The 23964-nt window shown below is 40.9% G+C and overlaps 1 pseudogene; it reads left to right on the top strand.

The window, feature by feature from the left end:
- LOC102907093 (ATP-dependent RNA helicase DDX50 pseudogene) overlaps positions 1 to 22838 on the top strand; it is a 36283-nt pseudogene extending 13445 nt beyond the window's left edge.
- Positions 22839 to 23964: the final 1126 nt, after the last annotated feature.

The following is a 23964-nucleotide window of genomic DNA, read 5'->3' as shown; positions in this document are numbered from 1 at the left end:
TTTGGTTAATTTGGCTAGTGGTTTGTCTATCTTGTTGATTTTTTCAAAGAACCAACTCTTTGTTTCATTGATTTTTTGTATTGTTCTCTTGTTTTCTATTTCGTTGATTTCAGCCCTCAATTTGATTATTTCCTGGCGTCTATTTCTCCTGGGTGAGTTTGTTTCTTTTTGTTCTAGAGCTTTCAGTTGTGCTGTTAATTCATTGGTATGGGATTGCTCCATCTTCTTTATGTGTGCATTTAGAGCTATGAATTTTCCTCTTAGCACTGCTTTCATAGTGTCCCATAAGTTTGGGTATGTTGTACTTTCATTTTCATTGAATTCTAGGAACTCTTTAATTTCTGTCTTTATTTCTTCCTTGACCCATTGATGTTTCAGGTGGGTATTATTCAGTTTCCATGAGTTTGTGGGTTTTCTATAATTTTTGTTGTTATTGAGTTCTAACTTTAAGGCATGGTGGTCTGATAAAATACAGGAGGTTATTCCAATTTTTTTGTATCTGTTGAGATTTGTTTTGTGTCCAAGCATGTGGTCAATTTTTGAGAAGGTTCCATGGGGTGCTGAGAAGAAGGTATATTCTTTTGTGTTAGGATGGAATATTCTGTAGATATCTATTAGGTCCATTTGAGTCATAACATCTGTTAGGTCCTTTATTTCTTTGTTAAGTTTCAGTCTGGTAGATCTATCTTTTGGTGAGAGTGGTGTGTTAAAATCTCCCACTACTAATGTGTGGGGTTTGATGTGCGTTTTAAACTTTAGTAGTGTTTCTTTTATGAATGTGGGTGCTTTTGTATTTGGAGCATAAATGTTTAGAATCGAGACTTCATCTTGGTGGATTTTTCCTGTGATGAATATGTAATGTCCATCCTGGTCTCTTTTGATTGATTTTAGTTTGAAGTCTATTTTATTAGATATTAGGATAGCTACACCAGCTTGTTTCTTAGGTCCATTTGCTTGGAAAACCTTTTCCCAGCCCTTTACTCGGAGGTAGTGTCTGTCTTTGGAGTTAAGGTGTGTTTCTTGTATGCAGCATATGGATGGGTCCTGTTTTCTAATCCATTCTGTTAGCCTGTGTCTTTTTATAGGTGAGTTGAGACCATTGATATTGATAGATATTAATGACCAGTGATTGTTAATTCCTGTTATTTTTTTGGTTGTGTTGTGTTGTCCTTCTGTGGTGTATGTTGGTGTAGGATTATCTATTGCTTGATTTTTCATGGATGTGTTTAGCTTCTTTGGGTTGAATTTTCCCTTCTAGTGCTTTCTGTAGGGCTGGGTTTGTGGACAGGTATTGATTAAATCTGGTTTTATCCTGGAATATTTTGTTTACTCCGCCCATGGTGATTAAGAGTTTTGCTGGGTATAATAGTCTGGGTTGGCATCCATGGTCTCTTAGTGTCTGCATGAGGTTTGTCCATGATCTTCTATCTTTCATAGTCTCTATTGAGTAGTCTGGTGTTATTCTGATGGGTTTGCCTTTATATGTTACTTGGTCCTTTTCCTTTGCAGCTCTTAATATTTTTTCTTTATTCTGTGTGTTTAGTGTTTTGATTATTATGTGGCGAGGGGACTTTTTTTTTGGATCCAGCCTATTCGGTGTTCTGTAAGCTTCTTGTATCTTCATAGGTATTTCTTTCTTTAGGTTAGGAAAGTTTTCTTCTATGATTTTGTTGAATATATTTTCTGTGCCTTTGAGTTGGTATTCTTCTCCTTCTTCTATCCCTATTATTCTTAGGTTTGGTCTTTTCATGGTGTCCCAAATTTCCTGGACGTTTTGTGTTAGGACTTTTTTGTCTTTATTGTTTTCTTTGACTGACGAATCTATTTTCTCTATCGTGTCTTCAGTGTCAGAGATTCTCTGTTCCATCTCTTGCAATCGGTTGGTTATGCTTGTTTCTGTAGTTCCTGTTCGTTTTGTCAGGATTTCTATTTCCAGCATTCCCTCAGCATGTGTTTTTTTTATTGTCTCAAATTCGTTTTTCAGATCTTGGAATGTTTCTTTCATCTGTTTAATTGCTTTTTCTTGGCTTTCTTTGATTTCTTCCCATTTTTTGTTCGTTTTTTCTTCCATTTCTTTAAGGGAGTTTTTTATTTCCTCTTTAATGGAGTTTTTCATTTCCTCTTTAAGGGAAGTTTTTATTTCCTCTTTAAGGGAGTTTTTTATTTCCTCTTTAAGGAAAGTTTTTATTTCCTCTTTAAGGTAGTTTTTCAATTCCTCTTTAAGGAAAGTTTTTATTTCCTCATTGAGGGAATGTTTTATTTCTTCTTTAAGGGCCTCTATCATCTTCTTAATGTCATTTTTAGGGTTGATTTCTTCTGTTTCTTCTGTCATGGTACGTTTAGGTCTTGCAGGTGTAGAATCACTAGGTTCTGATGTTGCCATATAGGTCTTTATGTTGTTGCCTGTATTTTTGCACTGGTGCCTACTCATCTCTTCCTCTGTGAGGTGCAGGTGGTGTCTGTGTCTGAGAGTGCCTCTCTTGTTCTAATTTTTAGTCTTGGTTTAGTAGGGGTTCTTGGTTAAATTGGTGCTTTTGGGCTATTTCTTCAGGGGCAGCTGATTTCGATCGGTGAATTATATACTTATGATTCTGGTGATCTGGTTTGGTGTCTGGGTAGCGCCTTCTTCTGTGTTCTCAGGTCACTTTTTGTTCATTTGTCAACTCCTCAGCTGATCTTGTTTCTTCAGACTTTAAACTGTAGGCATCTGAATCCTCTCCCAGATGGGTTTCAGCTGAGCAGGGTAGTCTCACCAACACCTCCAAGTTGTTGGGTTTCACAGGATCAGCAGCTGGGCCCTGGGTTGTCCTCAGACAGAGTGTTCAGATTCGTTCTGGTTCTGACCCACGGAGATAGCTTCTTCCCCAGATGTTGGGGTTAGGGGCGTCCCTGTTCCAAGCTGTGTCTGCTTGTCTCCGTCCCTGGGCCTGTTTACCTCTGCGGTCTGCCGCCGGGCCTGTATGTCCCTGTCAGCTGCCGCTGGGTCTGTCTGCCTCTGGGGGCCGCCACCGGGCCTGAATGTCCCTGTCGGCCGCTGCACGTCTACCTCAGCGGGCTGCCGCTGGGCCCGTCTTCCTCCACAGGCCGCCGCCACAGGCCCACCTGCGTCTGCTTGTCTTCGCCGCCGGGCCTGTCTACCTCTGTGGACCGCCGCTGGGCCTGAATGTCTCTGCCGGCTGCCGCCGGGCCTGAATATCTCTGTCGGCTGCCGCTGCTGGGCCCGTCTACCTCCGCGGGCCACCGCCGCAGGCCTACCTGCGTCTGCTTGTCTCTGCCGCCGGGCCTGTCTACCTCTGTGGGCCGCCGCTGGGCCTAAATGTCTCTGCCGGCTGCTGCCGGGCCTGAATGTCCTTGTCGGCTGCTGCCGCCGGGCCTGTTTACCTCAGCGGGCCGCCGCTGGGCCCGTCTACTTCTGTGGGCCGCCGCTGGGCCTGAATGTCTCTGCCGGCTGCCGTTGGGTCTGAATATCCCTGTCAGCTGCCGCCGCTGGGCCCATCTACCTCCACCGGCCCCCGCCGCAGGCCTACCTGCGTCTGCTTGTCTCTGCCGCCGGGCCTGTCTACCTCTGTGGGCCACCGCTGGGACTGAATGTCTCTGCCGGCTGCCTCCGGGCCTGAATATCCCTGTAGGCTGTCGCCGCTGGGCACGTCTACCTCAGCGGGCTGTTGCTGGGCCCTTCCCAAAAAATAATTTTAACACTTTTGCAATTACCAATGAGATGACTTAAGTGAAAATGATGAAATGTAACCTATGTTTTAAAAACATTAAACAACACAAGTCCCCAATACCCCCTCCAAGCACTTTCCTGGAGCACCGAAACATAGGTAGGATGCACACACACATGCACACGCACACGCACACACGCACACACACACACACACACTCATGTAGTTATAGACTCGGGGCTTGATATGAAAATATGTCCAGGACTCAGTCATGCTTCTTTCTAGTTCAAATACTGGTATCCCTCCTGCCAACTCCAAAGAGTCAGTAAATCAGGGCAGATTCATTCTAAGTCCCTACTGGAAACAATTCCATTCAGTATTTCAGCACTGTAGTCATGAAACTCAGAGATAATGGGATGTTTAAAAGAGATGGAATTTTATAGAGAATGAAACAGAGAGAGACTGTTCTACATCAATTATTTCCTTGTAACTCACTGTTAATTTCAGCTCAAATGTAAACACTTCAGAAATTAGCTTTATTTTTACTTGAATACTTCCAGCAATATCACAAAATAGTGAGCCAAATAGCCAACCCACTAAATTAACAAACACAAGACAACGAATATGTTTTTAGTGTTGCAATCAAGTTTTTTCCACCCTTGTTTATCTTCCTTGTGCCAAAAACTGATGAAAGAGAATGCGTCCAATAGTCTCACTTAGAACAGAGACGGAGTTTGAGTCAGTGGTATTTCATGGAACGAGGAATCTAGTGGATGCTCTTCTTCTAATCAAACCTCTCCTCTGACAGTTTGTCATTTACTTCCTTATAACTGACAATGTCTCTATAGATAATGTATTGTTAAATATATGCCTCAATCCAAATTTCAATTCTGAACAAATGTAATCTAAGGAATTCTTTTCAACTAGTTGTTAACAAAAACATCTGTGTGGTTTCTAAAAGTATTCACATGCATTAGCTTTTGATCCACCCAATAATCCTGTATGGAAGTATAAGACTAACTATTGTAATTGTTTTAAGACTTTTTTTTAAAAAAATGTAAGTCAATTTTGCATCATGCATTCATGGTCACACACACAGCAAATGGATTGGTGAAACTGAAAACAAAGTTTCCTGGATTTAAACCTTATTCTTTCTCAAATCTATCACTTCTGTGTTCTACTAAAATTATCTCTTAGTGTAGTTCTCATCAAAGTAAAAATTCAAGTTCAAAACAGCTATCCTATAACATTTCACCTATCAGCATGTAACAAGACAAGGTCCATTCTAGAACTTTGTAGCCAAGAAATAATGGGCTGTTGGAGAAGATGAGAGAGGTGGATTTCTTGTTTTTATGATGAAGCATCTTTACTGAGACCACTAACAAGGTCTTTTAGTGACAGAGGTTAGCACCATGCTGGAAAAGCCATATTCTCCTCAAATACCCTTTCACGGCACAGTCATGGAGTTTGAGATTTTTTTTTTTGTGATATATATTTTTTATTTTACAATACCATTCAGTTCTACATATCAGCCATGGGTTCCCCTATTCTCCCCCCTCCCACACCCTCCCCTTACCCCCAGCCCACCCTCCATTCCCACCTCCTCCAGGACAAGTCCTCCCCCGAGGACTGCGATCAACTTGGTAGACTCAGTCCAGGGAGGTCCAGTCCCTTCCTCCCAGACTAAGCCAAGTGTCCCTGCATAAGTTCCAGGTTGAGTTTGAGATATTTTTAACGAAAGCTACAAACTACTTTAGTTCTGACTAACTTTTCATTTGCCTCATTTTCTCTACAGCTATGCTCAAGTCAAAGAGGGCTTGGTTTCCATAATGTAGTGATCATCATGTCCCCTAATGAAAGGGTATAAAGAAGAAATAATAGAAAACAAACCAAGAATTTTAATAAAACAATTATAAAACCATAACCCTTTGAGTCACAGGAGGGGCAATAGCAAACAGTACCACTGGGATCTTCAGCGGCCAGGAAGGAGGACAGAAAGGAACCCTAATGTGCAGAAGGCCAGGGTGAAGAGTGAGGCCTCCAGCACTCCACCTCATGGAGAAGCTCTTTGTGGAAGCATCCTCCATTCTTCCACCATCAACCCCACTGTGGTGCTATGTTCTGAACCCACAAAAGCTGTAGACAGGGTAAATCTCTCCACTTTACATTTCACATTGATCCTGTTCTTCTGCAAGGAACTGATTCTTAGTAAAGTTTCAAAAGCACAGAAAAGTCAAAATTTTTCCTTCTCTTTCTCAAATTCATGATCAATCATTTTAAAAAGCTTAGATTGTGCTCTATCTGCTCACTTCGTAGTTCACAGCAGGCTCAGAGAAGCCCAGTGTGTAAGATAAACAGATAAGACATGATATTGTACCATTATTTTAGACATCTGTGTATTGGTCATGTTCATGAGAATTCGAACAGAATGAAGTTATGTGTATACGCCACTTAAACTACAGAGTATATTGTTCACATTCTAATCATCCAAAAAACTACAGTGATTAATTGAAAACAATTTTGACTGTGGGACAAAGGCATTTGTATACAGTAAGTTGTCAAATTTCAATACCCTAAATGAAAGCTCTGGAGGAGCAGCATGTTTTAAAACAACTGTTGCGAAAATCCATGCTTTTGTGGGCTGTTTAAGATAGATCAATGAATCCTTAGTACCTAGAACACAGTCAGTATTCAAAGTTTGTTGAACATCCAGTATACCAAAGGAGAAAAGCTAAATGTTGTCTATCTATAAATAGCAATACATTCTCAAATTTGACTGGAGTTATAGATTGCAGGATTTTGGAAGCATCTTTCAGAAATGAGGAATTTCTGTATTTTCATAATAGTTATTCAAAACATTTTAGTGAATTATAGAGGATATTGAGCTAGCATTTTAAAAACTGGAAATTTGTTTCTTCTTATATAATATGAAAGATCAAAGCTTCAGAAAGTGCTAAGAAATTTAGTTCAAATACAGGAAGAAGAAGAAGAGGGAGGGTACACAACTGATACCCACTGGGAAAGGGAAAATCCATTTTCTCCAATGGAGTGCCACTGGATAAATCAATCAAAAAGACCACTGACCCAAATCATCATGGCCAAATTAGTTAAAACAAGCAATTAATTAAAGCAAGCTTTGGATCAGCAGAACATATTCCTTCACCTTCATGTGCTCCATCAGATCGTACATGGGGTGGATGTTGGGGTTGGGTCAACTCATAACCTTGGTTTTCTGGGCCTGGGTGCTTGCAGGGTTAGTCAGCCTGCCAGCTCTCCCCCAACCTCACCATCAGCGTGAGCTCTCCTGCATTGCCCTGACTAGTTAACCCTATGTAGCAATGAGCGAGGGGTTGGGGGGACTGGTTCTCCTGCTTTCATGTCCTCCGATCGGCTCTTATACACCTACATGATCAGGGCCATCTCCATTGCAGTGCCTAGGTGAGGTACAGGGCCTGATCTCCTGAGTGCTGGAGCTGGTGAGGGGCAGGAACAGCTCTCCAGCTCTTATGACGTCAGGGTCAGCTCTCTCACCCGCCACAGGCCGTGAGGGGTGGGAGGAGAGAGTCTCTCCCTTGCCCCTGCCACCACATGGCAGATGAGGGGCAGGGCCAGATCCACCCCACTCACATTCTTGGAGGCTGGCTCACCTGCGCCCCCACCAATAGGGTCAACTCTTCTGTGCCGCCCTGATAAGGTGCAGGGCCCACTTTCCTGAGTGCTGCAGGGGAGGATCTGCGCCTCACCTGCCGCAGGTGGCAGAGGGGAGGGAGGAGGGTATCTTTCCCTCACCTTCATCACCACAGACGAGAGTGGTGTGGGGGTACCAGCTATCCCACGCTCACATCTCAGGGCCAGCTCACCTGTGCCCTGTTTACAGGGTCAGCTGAACCGTGCTTTCCAGGTGAGGCACAGGACCCATTCTCCTGAGTGCTGCAGCCGGTGAGAAGGACCAAACTCTGTACAGCCCTTTCCTTCCTACATGTTCCCTTTGATGGAATCAGGAGCCACAGATATTAACACAGACCCTGGTTGCAATAGGGCCATGAACCCAGACATAGGCCCTAGTAGCAGCCCAGGCCCAGACATCACCATGGTCCTGGGTGGCAGTCAAGCCACTAACCTATGCCCATTCATAACCAGTTTTACCTCTTCAGGTACACCTCTGTCCACAGGGCATGAACCATTCCCTCCCCCCCACTCCCCTTCCCCCCCCACCCCCCCCCCCGCCCGTGCTGCGAGGTGCTGGGCAGGCCTGTGTTTTCTCCTCCTAGGGGTGGACACGAGTGTGAGTTTCCTCATCCTGTTCAGTCTGTGATGGCACTGAGCAGAGCCTTGCTTTGCCTGAGATTCTCTCTTGTATTCTGTTGGTGATGTTTGTGTCTGCAGGTCCTGTTAACGTACCCAGATTTTTCCATTTACAGAAAGCCCTCTGTTTGTGTTTCTTTATTGCTTCTATTTCCATTTTCAGGTGTAGCTTGAGTTTTCCTGCCTTGCCCACAGTCAGGACAAATCTCTGTCACCCATCAGTCCCATAGCCGCTCAGACCCAACCAAGTAAACACAGAGACTTATATTGCTTACAAACTGTATGGCAGTGGCAGGCTTCTTGCTAACTGTTCTTATAGCTTAAATTAATCCATTTCCATAAATCTATACCTTGCCAAGTGACTTGTGGCTTACTGGTGTCTTCACATGCTGCTTGTCATGGCAGCGGCTGGCAATGACTCCTTCCGCCTTCCTGTTCTCTCAATACTCCTGTTAGTCCCGCCTATACGTCCTGCCTGGCCACTGGCCAATCAGTGTTTTATTTATTGACCAATCAGAGTAATTTGACATATCCCACAGCATTCAGGTCTTGAACAGTTTTATTCATTTCCTTCAGGCGCCTGCCCCCTGCCACCCCATCCTGGCTTTCTTGACATTCTTTAAGAAATGTACTGATTTCCTCCTTTTTGATTGTCTTTTACTCAGCTTCCTTAAGGGATTTTTTTTATTCATTTCCTCTTTAAAGATCTCTATCAACATCATAAAGCTGGGTTTAAGGTTGTTTTCTTGTGCTTCAGGGGTGTTGGGATATTTAATGCTTCCTGTAGTGAGATACTAGCCTCTGGTGGTAACATATTGCCCTGGCTGTTGTTGATTGTATTCTTTCACTGACATTTAGGCATGTGGATGTGGAGTGATTATAGTTTTAGTGCTGATTTCTGGGTTTGTCTCTGTAGGATGGGTGTTTTCTTCCTTGGTTTCTGTTTCCTCTGTGGTCTTCTGGTTGGAGTGGTCTGTACTTGGGTAGAGGGTCTGTGCCTGAGTTGGGGGCTGGACTTCTGATGGCCTGGATGGCCTCTGGTCCAGCAGAAGGTTGCTGCCCAAGTTGAGGCCTGGAGTTCTGGTCTTTGATCTGGCTGGAGGGTTTTCTGGGGTTTGGGATGCTGGACTGGCTTCTGATGGGATAGGAGGCTTCTGCCAGAGGTGTGGTGGCTGGGATAAGACAAGGTTTTTATAGCTCAGGGATAGGGAGTTTCCAAATGAGGGAAAAATTGGTGGGGCTTCCTGTTGCTAGAGTTTTCCTGCCTTGCCCACAGTCAGGACAAATCTTTGTCACCCACCAGTCCCACAGCCGCTCAGACCCAACCAAGTAAACACAGAGACTTATATTGCTTACAAACTGTATGGCCGTGCCAGGCTTCTTGCTAACTGTGCTTATAGCTTAAATTAGTCCATTTCCATAAATCTGTACCTTGCCACGTGGCTGGTGGCTTACCGGCATCTTCACATGCTGCTGGTCATGGTGGCGGCTGGCAGTCAGTCCTTCTGCCTTCCTGTCCTTTTATTTCTCCTCTCTGTTAGTCCCGCCTATCCTTCCTGCCTAGCCACAGCTGATCAGGTTTTATTTATTGATCAATCAGAACAACTTGACATACAGACCATCCCCCAGCACAGCCAAGTGCAGACCATCTCAGACACCTGCACTCAGGCCCATGGTCCTAATCATCCTCTATGTGGACCTGCTGGGTAACGCCACAAAGAACCCAAGAAGGGCTCCCACAGGACATACAGAACATCCCACAGCAGCTTCCAGAGCAGAACATAAGCATAACAAGTTAGTTATAACAACCTCCTGAACTAAAGACATGACTACAAGGGAGTCATAACAAGGGAGTCACATCAATCTTTTGAAACAAAGGTAAGGTTGTAAGATGGTTATAAAAACTTTTTAAAACAAAGACATGGTTGCCATTTCCTGGAACAGGCAGTACAGAACCATTTGTGGTAAAGATTACAGTTGAGGCATAGCCCAGTCTTTGAGAAATAGAGGTTTAATCATAAACAGGAATAAACCTAGTTTATCTTTGAAGCCTATGATGGAAGCAAGCTTCACCTCCAAGTTCCCTCACCCAACCATGGTAATAAATTTGGGCCAAATTGAGAAAATGTGTAAATTGGGCCAAGAAGTATGGATGAAACACAGTATTTTTCTCAGATATTAGTGTTCAAATTAGGGCTCAGTATAAAAAAAGGTTCTGTTAGCTTAGGGTCAGAGTACAATACATTCATATCCTTATTGCAGGACATCACAAAATGTTGAATGTTAGATTTTTGAGGCAGCTTAAAGAGACAGGAGGTAGGAAAAGAGAAGGAGCAGGAGTCCAAAGCTGTGCCATGTTCCCAGTGGCCATCAGACGCGCAATGGTGGCAGACCTAGACACACACAGGGTTACATAATCAACAGCAATTAATGATGTGGAAGCAGTCTGTTTAACAACCCTAATGTCCTTTAAATTTTAGTAAAGATTATTCAGACATTTGAAGAGACTAGGCATAGTGTTCAGTAGGCAATGTGTTAAGAGAAGATGCATCATCAAAGGGGCACCAATGATAATGACCTGGGTGTCAATGATGCAGTCCCCACAGAGAAAAGTCCCATATCTCTCTACAGTGCTACTGTGACATGTGCAGCCTGAGGAACTAATCTGAGAAAAGGTTTTCTTAGAAGAGACCTTGAGAAGACTTAATTCCTCCCCAGGAAAAAATGAAGTGGCATTTGCTTTGATAGTTTTGAGTTGTACCTGAACATCAAGATTCCTGTCTCCCTCTTTTTGTAATCTCAAATGCTCTCCAGAATGGCCCTCTAGAACCAACAAATGGACCAGAGAATAGGGACATTTCAAATCCCGGGGGAATGCTATTATTTATAGTCTTGCTAGTCACCAGATGTAACATTAATTAAAACCTTGTTATTCTTTTGCACTTGGGAGTAATTGGTGCTCATAAGCATCATAGTGTATATCTATAGACTAGACCACAGCCACATGTTGATGGTCGTGGTGTGAATGTTGCTCTATTAATCATCAAGCATATGGACCTTTACAGGGTTCCATGTGATGATGCTGTCTCACGTCACCCTCACTGAGAAATGAAACAGCAGAGTTCTAGCAAATGAGCTTTTAAAACAAATATTTAAGAGAAACCAACATGGAAATGAATATTTATCTTTCTTTAAAAAGAGAATGAGATTATGAAGAACAGTTATAGGCTTACTGTTATAGCGGCCATTCTGCTAGATAGTATGCACTGTCAGCTCAGCAACGCAAGCCCTATTTTTACAAAGAGGAACTGAATTCAAGAAATGTTAACTAGCTCATGTGCCCAGTAGTTCACAGCTAACTGAGTGCAAAAGCAAAGGTTATGAGCCAGATTTACCTGATGCTACACCATTTCTGCAACACTGCATTGTGTGTGATATACACACTAGGCCTTGAGTCTCTGAGTCTATTTATGTTAATTATATAAATCTCTGGTCCAGTAATAACTCTTACACATTCACATTTTGGCCAAATTTCCTTAGTTTCATAGACATCTATCAGGTTTCTAGTATTCTATCATAAAATGAGAACTGATGATTTCTTTAGTACATTTTACATTTCAGCAGACCTGCTCAAACTGCCACCTCCCCCAACACACTAAAAAATACATTGAAGTCATGATATTTAGCCTTCTGATATGTAATTCAGGAATATTCAAAACCATATACATTTATCTATCTGTCTATCTATCTATGTACCTACCTACCTACCTGCCTACACACACACACACACACACACACACACACACACACACACACACACACACACGCACGCACACACACACACATGCACACACACACACACACACAGACACACACACACACACACACACACACACACACGCCTGAATATGGTGAGTGCAGTTAAGAATTTTACCACTCAGTGTGTAGTCCCACAAGCTAGCAATAGCAAAAAAATACTATCCCTTGGCATGTAGGTGTCCAAAGTGCTTAGGTAAAGGTAAATATATCCACATTTTTTTGTGAATGACAGGATTGAATGTTAACTCCATTAAGGAGTTTTAGTTGCAGAATCTTAAAATAAAGATCTAATGCTCTGTAACTTGACAGAAAAATAATAGGTTCTATATCCAAAGTTGACTTACCATGCAGTGTCAGTGGATTAGTGTGAAAGAAATTCATCGGCTTTTATTGTAACTATCAATCATTGAGATCATTCTAGCTTTTCTGTACTTAAACCATCTTCATGGTCTTCCTAGTTCTCTGGTCCTCAAACCTGAATGGCAGAATAATAATCACAGAAACAATCTAACAATATTTTGGTACCAAACAAAGGTCTGACATGGGGTTCCAAAGCTGTGTTTGATCTGGAAACCTGAGATGACTTTCATACATTTCCTCCTAGTATTTAAAGGAATGCCTCATGTAATCCATGCATTTCCCCCTTATTTTTCAATTACAAAAATTAATCAACAATTATGTTGTGCACATTTGCTCAAATTATAGGAAAACAACAATACAGTAAATGAAAGAACTCCTTCCACAAAATGCACACAGAGATGTGCCCATGAGAGTCTGCTTGGCACGTCAGTGGAGGACAGCAGAGCAGTGTGGATGTTATCAGCAGAGACAATGACAAATAGGCAAAAGCAGAAGCTTTCCAGCCAGCCTTCCTCATACCTAGGCTGCCAAGACTGCTGGGAGGTGGGAAGTGCTTATCACACTTCGGATGGGTCATTTCTATTAATCTAGTCAAGAAAATCCTCACAGACATGTAAGAGGCAAACCTAGTCTGTCAAACAATTCCTGACAGATATCCTTAGATATTTCTGTCCCAGATGATTCTAGATCGTGTTTGTTGACAATCAATATTAACTCCCACAGGAATTATACTAGGAATTTGTCCTCAGTTCTTTACCCTCACGTTCATGTTTTCAGTGTTTAATTTTTTTTCTTTCAACTATGAGCCCACTTTACCTGATAAATGTAGCTCTAATCCCTCATCAAAGATACTTCTCTTGGTGGGAGATGAAGACCATCATAGAAAACCAAAACTGGTCAAAATACAGAGACAGCTGATTGTGGGGTGTCCTGCCCCAATGCATCCTTTGTATGTATATGATTTCAGGACTGACCAGTAGGTATGGGATATCCAATTAAGGGCTCATCCCGAGGAAGACTAATTCTCCTTCTCTTCACAGTTCCTAGTTGCCTATAGTTCTTAGTCTGGAGGTGGAGTCCCATGAAGCTTCCTTCTTTCACATTAGCCTATCTATTGGTATAGTCATTATTTGGGTCTTTTTTAGGTACCATATTTTGGGGTATCATGGATGTAGTTCCCCTGTCATTTTTAGAAGCTAAAATCTCACAGTAGACTTCCTGTTCCTATGGGTCTTCCAATTTTTCTGCCTCATATTTTTCCATGTTCTCTCATCCGTAGGCACAAGAGTCATCATGTAGATGCATCTATGGGAGCTTGGCACCCTACATTTAGTTGTTCTTTGTGTTTTGACCAGTTGTGGTTTCAGTGATGATCTGCAGGTGCTGCAAAGAGGAGCTTCTTTGATGAGGGTGAGAGTTACACTTAATTGCGGGCATGCAGACAAATATTTAATGCAGTTGGAAGTTATTCAGATGAGAATTTTTATTGAAAATATTTTTTTCACACAGTACATTCTGATCACTGTTTTCACTCCCTTGTAGGCAGAAGTTTCTCTCCTGCTTACTTGTTCCCAAATACCCAGCAGATGCTTCCCAAATAATTGACTTGGAGGCCTAATATTACTTATAAATGCTCAGCTAGTCAGTAAAAAGTAATAGTAACACTTAAATTAACCCATAATTCTTATCTAGGTCTAGCCATATGTGGCTTGGTACCTTTCCTCAGTGAGGCATTCTCATCCTGCTTCCTCTGCCTCTGGCTGGTGACTCCTTACTCAGCCCTTCCTTTTCCCAGAATTTTCCTAGTCTGGTCACTCCACCTATATTTCCGGCCTGGCTCCTGGACAATCAGCATTTTATTAAACCAATTTGAGTGACAAATCTTTACAGTATACAAGAGCATTATTTCACAGCACTCCCTCATCTCCTATATTCTCCCAACTTGCCAACTTCATGCCTTCTTTCTCATTTTCTTTCCAAATCAAATAGGACACACACACACACACACACACACACACACACACACACACACACACCATAAAAACATAAAACCAGGGGCCAGAATGGATAAGCAAAAGATAAGTGACATAAAAAATTATCAAACAAAGAAATATGAGACAGAATACCTCTTAAAATACCATTGAATTAGTTTTGTATTGATCATCTCCTGCTAGACATGTGGCTTATCTTAAGTGTGGTTTGCATACCCTACAAGATTCTCTTGAAGAAAATTAAATTTTCTTTTGCAAGTGGTTGTCAATTAGAAATAGATTCTGGGTCAGGGGTTGGGGCTCTAGTCCACTTCTCTTCCCAGAGCTAGGACTTCACCTGGCTTAGACCTATGCAGGCCATGTGCATGTTGCTATAGTCTCTGTTAGTTCCTATGTGGGTTGATCCTGTTGTGGCTAGAAGACCCTGTTCTCCATCCTCACTAGTTCTTACAATCTTTCAGGCTCTTCTTCCACAAAGTTCCCTGAGCCTAAGTGGAGGGACTTGATGGAGATATTGGCTTTAGGACTTAGTGTTCTATGGTTTTTCACTCTCTGCACATTTTCCAGTTGTGGGTCTCTGTCTTTGTTACCATCTACTGCAGGAGGAAGTATCTATGATGATGACTGAGCCAGACACTCTGAGTATAGCAGAATGTTGTTCAGTCATTTTATTGTCATGTTCCTTCAGCAGAGCAATGGTGTTTGGTTTTCTCCTAGGTCCATGACCCACCTTGTCTCAGTGTTTTGGCCACTTGAACAGTGTCAGACATGGGTTCCATCTCATGAAGTGGGCCTTAAATTCAGTTAGACAGTGGTTGGTTACTTCAACAATTTTTGTGTCATTACTGTATTGGTGTATCAGGTAGACAGGTCACCATTATAGATCAAAGGGTTTGCAGCTGCGTTGGTACTTAGATTTCTCCTCTGGTAGCATGCAGAGTACCATGAACACTAGCTAGTACGGGCAAAAGCTCTAGTTAGGTACCAGCTCGATTTCTCCATGTTCTATGAGATATGTAGGTGTTGTCTTCAGCATTAGGGCCTTACCATCAGTTTGTGAGAGCAGCCAATATTGATTTGATAATGGCTTTGGTTGTTTGTGTATTTTCATGGGGGCCACATTGCCCAACAACTCAATTAGATGTAACCCATTCCTGTAACTTGGTAGTGAGACAGTCTAGTTGGGGCTTTGTCTCTCCCATTACATTTTGATTCCACTTATATTTCTTTCATGTATGTTTATATTTTAAGAAGCTTCTACTGTAGTAGGTTTCCATATGACTTCTCAAATTGCCCTTAGTGTTCATCCCTGTATTCTCTTTCTTGCTTCCTTTTTTTCTTCCCCTTCTCTGTTCAATAATCCTAGTGCAAGTTTCTCCTCCACTTCTTCATAACTATATATTCTATTTCCCTTACTTAGGAGTTTCTTTCTTCTGCCTAGTCCCTTACTCTATCCCTAACTTCTATGGTTATATGGATTTTTTGCATGCCTACTGAAGACTCCACATGTAAGCAAATATGTACCATATTTATCTTTCTGGATCTGGGCTATCTCACTCAAGATAAATTTTTTTCTAGTTCAATCCATTTACTTGTAAATTTCATGATTTCATTTTTTAACATCAGAGTATATTTCATTGTGCTAATACACCACATTTTCATTATCCATTTATCTACTAATGAACATCTAGGCTGCTTCTAGCTATAGTGAATAGAGCAATAATGTACATATTTGAGCAAGTGTCTCTGTAGTAGGATGTATAGTCATTTGGTTATATGCTCAAGAGTGGTATAGCTGGATGTAGCTGGAGTTTTCTCCAGTCCTACCCAGCCCCATGAACCCCACAACTGCTTATAAAATAATCACTCAGAAGCTCATATTAATTAAATTGCTCAGCCATTAGCTCAGGCCTACACTGTCTAGCTCTTACACTTAAACTCAGTCCATTTCTATTAATCTATACCTTGCCATGTAGCTTGTGGCTTACTAGTAACTTACATCACAGCAGCTGGCAGCATCTCCTGACTCAGTCTTCTTCCACCCAGCATTCTCCTCTCTCCTTGTCCCACCTACACTATCCTTCCTGCCTAGCTACTGGCCAATCAGTGTTTTATTTATCAATCAACCATCCACAGCAGCTGGATCTTGAGGTAGATCGATTCCCATCTTCCGGAGGAACTACCACACTAATTTCCATATTGATTGTACAAGTTTGCATTCCTACCAGCGATAGATGAGTGTTTTCCTTATCACACATCCTTGCCAACATCAGCTGTCACTTGTTTTATTGATCTTAGACATTCTGACAGGTATAAGATGGAATTTCAAAGTAGTTTTGATTTGTATTTCCCTGGTGACTTAGTTATGTCAAATATTATTTAAATGTTTCTTAGCCATTTGTGTTTCATCTTTTAAGAACTCTATTTAGTTCTGTATCCCATTTTTAAAAGGATTATTTGGTTCTTAATGTCCAGTTTTTTTTTTTTTAGTTCTTTATGTATTTTATATACTAGTCCTCTATCTGATGTATAATTGGTAAAGATATTTTCATATTATACAGCCTGACAATTTATCTGAATGATGGTATCCTTTGCCATACAGATAACTAAGAAAAATTTAATAATAATTGCTATTGTTAATAGAGTGCCTACGTTTTTGCCAGCTCTTTGAAAGATTCTTTTCTTTATTCTCAGAGAATATGTGTGGAACTGCTGTCACTGAGTACACACACACATACACACACACACACACACACACACACACACACACACACACACGGAGAGCAGTCATTGCTGGGCATTTTGGAGAGATGATCAGTCATATAGTTCATGGTGAGACTGTTTAGAATTCTCTTGTCTTTAACACCTTGAAATGCTTAGATTTTCCTAACATCTTAGTACAAAGGACTCTCTCTTTCCTTCTTTCTAGTTTCTTGTATAATTTTCTCCTCCCCACCAGAGCACCACACGAGCTCTGTGTCTGGTGTGTCACCTTTCCTCTACCTCCACACCCTTCTAAGGAAAGCAGTCTGTCTATCTCTATGACAACTACAGAGAGGATGGCTCCTGTAACTTTTCTTTCTTTTTAGATGTGAAGGATGAGAGAGAAGATTTACAAACCATATCCATATGTTAAAGAAAACAAGGCTGTGAGCCCCTTTAAAAGAAAAATGTGTGTGCACACACTGATGTTGCATGCTCATGTGTATCAAAGGAGAAAGTGCTCATTCTTTGTGATGGTTATTATTCATTATAACTAGACTGGACTTAGAGCTACCTAGGAGACATGCCTCTGAGTATATCTCTAAGTGTATTTCCAGAGAGGTTTAACTAAGGAGGTTAACTAACCTGGATGTAAGTGGTACCATTCTCAGGATCATGGAATAAATATAAGAGAGCGAGAGAGAGACAGAGAGACAGAGAGACAGAGACAGACAGAGACAGAGAGATACACATTAGTACCAGCATTCTTCTCTTTCTACTTTCTGACTACAGACACAAGGTAACCGGCACCTCATGCTTCTGCCCTCAAGCCTTCACCGCCATAAAGGACTGTTACAGTCAAATTGAGCCAAAATAAGACTTTAAAAAAATATATTGTTACTTCTCAACAAGTGTTTGATGATAGCATATTGGGGAAAATTATAAAGGCCACTCCACGTAGTTAAAAGTAAGATTTATTTAGTGGATGACTCACAAATGAAAGAATGGATAGGTCGCGGGGGTCTGGGGAAGGCGTATAGCAATCCAGCGGTGTTCTCTGGAGCTCTGCACAATCAATCTCCACCGTCCAGGGTCCAGGCGCAGAGAGAGCGCCCAGAGCGAGCGCTTGCCCATCCAGCTCCTAGGTTTCCAGCACCTCCCCTCGCCCCGCCTCGTAGGCGTGACAGTTGCCAGAGTCTCAATGGGGGTTGGAGCTTCCAGATCCAAACTGGAATGGCTACCCACTACAATAGCACTTAGAAAAGAAATATATTCCTAGTAAGTTTTTTCAAGATGTTGAAAGTAAACATGAAAGTGGCCTAGTTTTAAACAAAAAACAAAATTATGTTAAAGAGTTATTATCTACTGTATGCAAAGAGTTTTGGTAGTGAAAAGATTTAATTCTCCTTCTGAATTTTATGCATTTCCAAAAATACAGCTTTCATCACATTCTTAAATATAGATGAATATAGATTGACTATAGGTGTATATGGAACAGATATTATGATTCAGAGACAAAAATGTCAGTGGTCACAGTCATATTTGAGGGTAGTTGTTATCTTATTACAGACATAGGTATACTACAAGCTCAGCTAGCAGAGCACTTAGAGCAATGTGGAGACCTCACTTTTCTCTACAAGTCTGTGATGCAGAGCTGGGATCCTTGATGCAATTTTGAATAAAAAGAAGACTCAGCTTTGATATTGGTGCTAAGCATTACTTTCATGTGCTAATGCTATGCCAGTTATTAGGTCAATATCTTTTCAAAGAAATGAATATTCATTTATATCCAATATTAAAATTTTAGGTACTATTAAAGCTAATATTTTCTTTTTATCTCCTCAAAAAGAGCTGCAAATAATTTTGGAAAATATTTTAAAAGTGCAAGGCTTCTCATTAACACAAATTCTTAACTTGAATTACTAATTCATAAAAGCTATCTAGTTGGCAATATCATCAGCTTCTCCTCAAGAAGGAGAAAAAGGACCTTCTGGCACTTGATTAAGTACTTTATTACTATTTAGTTACATAATTTACTTAGTTCCAGTTGGCATTGGCATTTTACTTTCTCGAAGTCACTAGTCAGGACTCTGTCTTTTCATCTTATGAGCTCCCATCAGCAGCTTTCCACATTCTGGTTACTTAATACCTTTTTGTTAGTTACATAGAAATTACTAATTTGGGAACTGGAATAATATTGTCTGTATATTAATGTGTCAGAAAATATTACGATTGAAACATTAGAAACAAGACTCCAAGGAGTTAAGTATTACCTGGGGTTAACACCCCTTTAATGGCAGAAGGAGATCTCAAACTCAAGCTCTCTAATACTTTATTCTTTTCCTTGAGTAAAGCTTATGTGGGCTTCTTTGTTTTTGATACAGAGACTGGAACTCAAGCCTGACTGTATTAGACAAGTATTAAACTTGACCACTGAGCTGTGCCCCCAACACTTTAATCAATTTTTTTGGGGGGGGGGGGAAGAAAGCTTTCTTCAATTATAAATTTGAGATTTATTTTTTGAATTTGACTTCTAAATATCTTGAGTTGGGGAGTCTCAAAATAATTGCTGTGTTTTCTTATTGACTGTGGCATTTTTTGGAATACATTGTACTCAATTGCTTTGATTTTTTTTCTTTTGCTTTTGATCTGGTTGTTCTTTCACACAAAAATCAGCTCCTGGCAGTTTAAGTGTTTTAAACAATATAACGTCAATAAATTTGATTCCTGGAAGAAAAGGCCTGGATATCTATGGTGATGTCAATATTACAGCAGCAGAATCAAATGGAGGAGCATAGAAAAAGTCGACGTCTGTTCCTATTTAATCTTCTTGGTTCCACATGAAGAACGTTTCTTGGCTACAAGATATTCCCAATATATCAGATTAAGAGTGTTTTAAAGTTTTTTTAAAAAATTTATCCATGTGTATATATTTGTATGTATGTGCATATGTATGCAGGTCCCCAAAGGTCAGAAGAGGGAATCAGATCCCCTGATAATGGAGTTACTAGGGGTTGTGAGATGCCTAATGTGGGTGCTGAGAACCGAGCTCCTGTCCTATAGAAGAGCTGAAAAGGCACTTAACCACTGAGCCATCACTCCAGCCCCAAGATTAATAGTTAAATTATATATATATATATATTGCCTGAAGTAAAATAGAGGGTTGAATAAATCAGGGTTGTATATGAGCTGATCTTTCCAGCCCTTTATCTCCTTGGATACTATTCCAATTCCATGCACCACACATGCAAACATACACATTACATACAAGTTTATGTATTTCACAGCTTGAGATTTTAATCTTATTTCAAAGTTTTCTCTTCCCTCATTCATAGAACTTGGGTATGAATATTTTAAAAGCCTAAATTTAGATCATACTTTCACCTTGAAATATTTATAATAATGGAGTTGTAGATATTATATTTCTTGTTCATTTTTGTCAGTTATTATAAGAAACACACAGCATATTCTAACAAGTCATTGAGAAAAATTTAAAAGAATAACCTGGTTGGCATGTTCCCTTGAGGTCTTCCTACTCAGCACAAAACTTAAAACTAGCCAAATGCTCTCTCTCTCTCTCTCTCTCTCTCTCTCTCTCTCTCTCTCTCTCTCTCTCTCTCTCTCTCTCTCTCTCCTCTTTTTCCTGCCTGAGAACCAGCATGTGGAGCCCTCAGGTACTTCTCCAACACCATATCTGCCTGCATGCTGCCATGCTCCCTGCCATGATATAATAGACTAATTGTATTAATTGAGCCTAATGATGCTTTGTTTGAGTACCAAGTAGCTTAAACTAATTAAGTATGCAAAATAGTCCCTGTCCACCAGGAGCCTGTAGTGGAATTTTTAAAGGCTCTACTCAAACCCCAGTGTGAAAAACAAAACAAAACAAAATAAAAAACTAACATCACAAACAAAACAAACAAACAAACAAAAACAAACCCTGAAACAATAGGGGATGTTAAGGGGCTAAGAAAACTCCCAGAGTGGTAGAAATCAGGCACCATTATGACCCTGATGAGGAAACACTTAACAAGAGAAAATGGCGTCACAGATGACCTGGATGTTCCCAAGCCCAGCTAAAGCTAAAACAAAAGAGAAGCTAAATGGAGACGCCAAAGAAGGACTTAGTATGCTTTCAGATGACTATTTCTCATCTCACACGTCAAGAAGAAAACACCTACAAAACGGTGTTTATGGGTATGAAAAATAGTTAAAATTCTACTCATAAATCAAGTGATAAAGTGGAGGAGACTCTAACACGTGAGCAAAAAGAAGGTGCCTTCTTCAGTTTCTCCATTTCTGGGGAAACTATACAGCTTCTGAAAGGCGGAGGGCTAATTTGTTTCTTTCCTATTCAAGTTAAAACCTTTGGTTCTATATATGAAGGAAAAGATTTAATTGCTCAAGCCCAGACAGGAACAGGAAAGGCATTGTCTTTTACCATTCCCTTAAATGAAAGGCTCCAAAGAATTCAAGAAGCAATTTAAAAATCCACTCACCAAAGGTACTTGTTTTGGCTCCAACAAGTTAACTGGCAAACCAAGTAGCCAAAGATTTCAAAGATATAACTAGAAAACTCAGTGTGGTGTGGTTTTATGGTGGAACATCATATCAAAGCCAAATTAATTGCATTTGGAATGATATTGGGACCATCTTCAAAGCAGCTCTTTAGGTCTTTCAAAGCTGTGCCATGTTAGGCTTGATGAGGTGGATCAGATGTTAGATTTAGGCTTTGCAGAACAAGTTGAAGATATTATTCATGAATCCTACAAAACTAATTCAGACGACCATCCTCAGACCTTACATTTTTCTGGATCTTGCTCATAATAGGTACACAAAACTGCAGAAAAGACACATGAAATCCAAATATTAACAAGCTGACTTTGTTGGAAAAGTGAGTCAAAAGCTGCAGTCACCTATGGAACACTGGCTATTCAGTGTTACTGGTTTCAGAGACCACCGCTATTGGAGATGTCACTCAAGTCTACAGTAGATATGAGGGGAGGGCTATTGTCTTCTGTGAGACAAAAAAAAAAATGCTACTGAAATAGCCATGATTCCACACATAAAGCAGAATGCTCAGTGTTTGCATGGGGACATTGCACGGTCACACACACACACACACACACACACACACACACACACACACACACACTGCCTGAAAGGCTCCAAAGACTATATCCACCACTCTGGATGCACAGGGAGAGTTGGCTGGACAGGAGTTTTTATCAACCAAAAGAAAGAGGTAAACTGAGATATGTGGAACAGAAAGCGGAAATTACTGTTAAACATGTAGGAGTTGCTTGTACAATGGATTCAGGTAAATCTTAAAGCATGGTTGCCATCAGGTCTCTAGCTTTCTGTTTCTTATGCTACTGTTGGCTTTTTCCTGACCATCAACTCCTTTGAAGGAGTCTTTATTGACAGAATAGAAAGAGTCAATGGATACTTTGGCCACAGCATTAGCTCACATATCTGATGCATCAAGCTTTGAACCAGGGGAGTTGATCACCTTTGATAAGGAGTTTGTGACCATGACTCTGGAAGGCAGAGAAGAAAGATAGGATATCAGCTGTGCTTGGAGAGAATTTACCAGAAACCTGAGGATTAATGCTGCATTTCAAATAACCAGAAGGTGCCTCCTGAAAGGAAATATGGGTATTTGTTTTGATGTTCCTATAACTGGGTCAGAAGTATTACAGGCGAAGTGGAATAATTCAGACCAGATGCTCTTCATGTCAGACATATTACCTGAAATTGAAAGATACTATGATGGAAACTCGTCTTTTAATCCCAGACAGAGGAGTGGCTGGTGAGGAAGACGGAGTCAACAAAGATGTCAGTCATCTTTGTTGTTGTTGCAACAGGAAGTCAGGTAGGACCATTTAGGACAGTCTGGTGGTCGTTCTGGTGGCTGATCAGAAGACAGAGTCAACAAAGATGTCGGTCAGGAATTTGGCAAGATGGTAGAACACTAAGAGGGAACAGAAATTGACCAAGACGTGGGAGCCATAAACAGATTTTGACTGATCATTTGATAGTTGATCTTCTAGTGTGGGCTTACCTATTTCTGCCTAGTCATGTATATTATCCACCAAAAAATTGGCCATCATAGTTGAGGTATATATTTGTAATTTGCAAAAAAGTTGGGCATAGTTTTTTAAGTGCTTTACAAGTATGGTTGTAAAGAAATCTACTTGTCTGGATATATATATATCATGCCCCCTCCAAAAAACCCCCAACAACAACAACAAAAGAGCCAGATGTCCTTTAGTCTCTCACTCACACTCCTCAATTCACTCACACTCCACCCATCCCCATATGCTATTGGGACACTTTTAACATTTGTATTTCTTTCAGCTCCCAGCAACCTCCCAAGTGTGTTGGCCCTTCAGCTATTAGCTACACATCCAGCTGCTGAGCCAGCTGTTTTATGAGGCCTACTTGCGAAGCCTGTCTTTCCCAAGCGCCTCGTTCACTGAGCCATCTCCTAGAATCACTTTCTCCTTCCCATGTCATCTCACTTAAATTCTAGAGTCTGGTAGCTAAGCCCTTCATCACCAGGGTCCTGACTCCCTAAATTTTCTAACCAAATATCTCATTACTCTCCAGCATACCTCTGCTTTCTCTAACTCAAATAAGCCATCCCCTCCCACATACCTCTCAATCACCCTCTTTATATGTTGTTTTGCCATAACCTCATAGTCTCATTGTTCTTCTCTCTCACCCATGCTTATTACTGGCCATGCTTATTATTTCTATCTTTGGCCATATAATGACTGTAGCAAGGGTATCTGTTCTGAAATGAGAAAGTTTCCCCTACTTCTCAAGTACCCTATTTGTGGACCCTTGAGGATGGAGGCTCACAAGTATTCAAAGTTAACTGCTCTATATTGCTTGCAACATCGTATCACTAACCAAGCATCAGTGAACAGAAATGTAAACAAGTGAGGGTAAGTGCAAATGAATGGATGAACCCATGCAGGCAAAAAATAGTTTTTAGTACTTGCCGCATGCCATGGTCTACGCCAGCCAATAGGAATAAAAAGAAGTCATTCATTTTTTCCCTCAAGTCAAAATATTATCAGTTAAAATTACTTTCTATCAAATTTATTTTCTCA

Source organism: Peromyscus maniculatus, chromosome 3, assembly GCF_049852395.1.
Source record: "Peromyscus maniculatus bairdii isolate BWxNUB_F1_BW_parent chromosome 3, HU_Pman_BW_mat_3.1, whole genome shotgun sequence".
NCBI classification, from domain to species: domain Eukaryota; kingdom Metazoa; phylum Chordata; class Mammalia; order Rodentia; family Cricetidae; genus Peromyscus; species Peromyscus maniculatus.
This window is presented reverse-complemented; position numbering and strand designations above follow the sequence as displayed.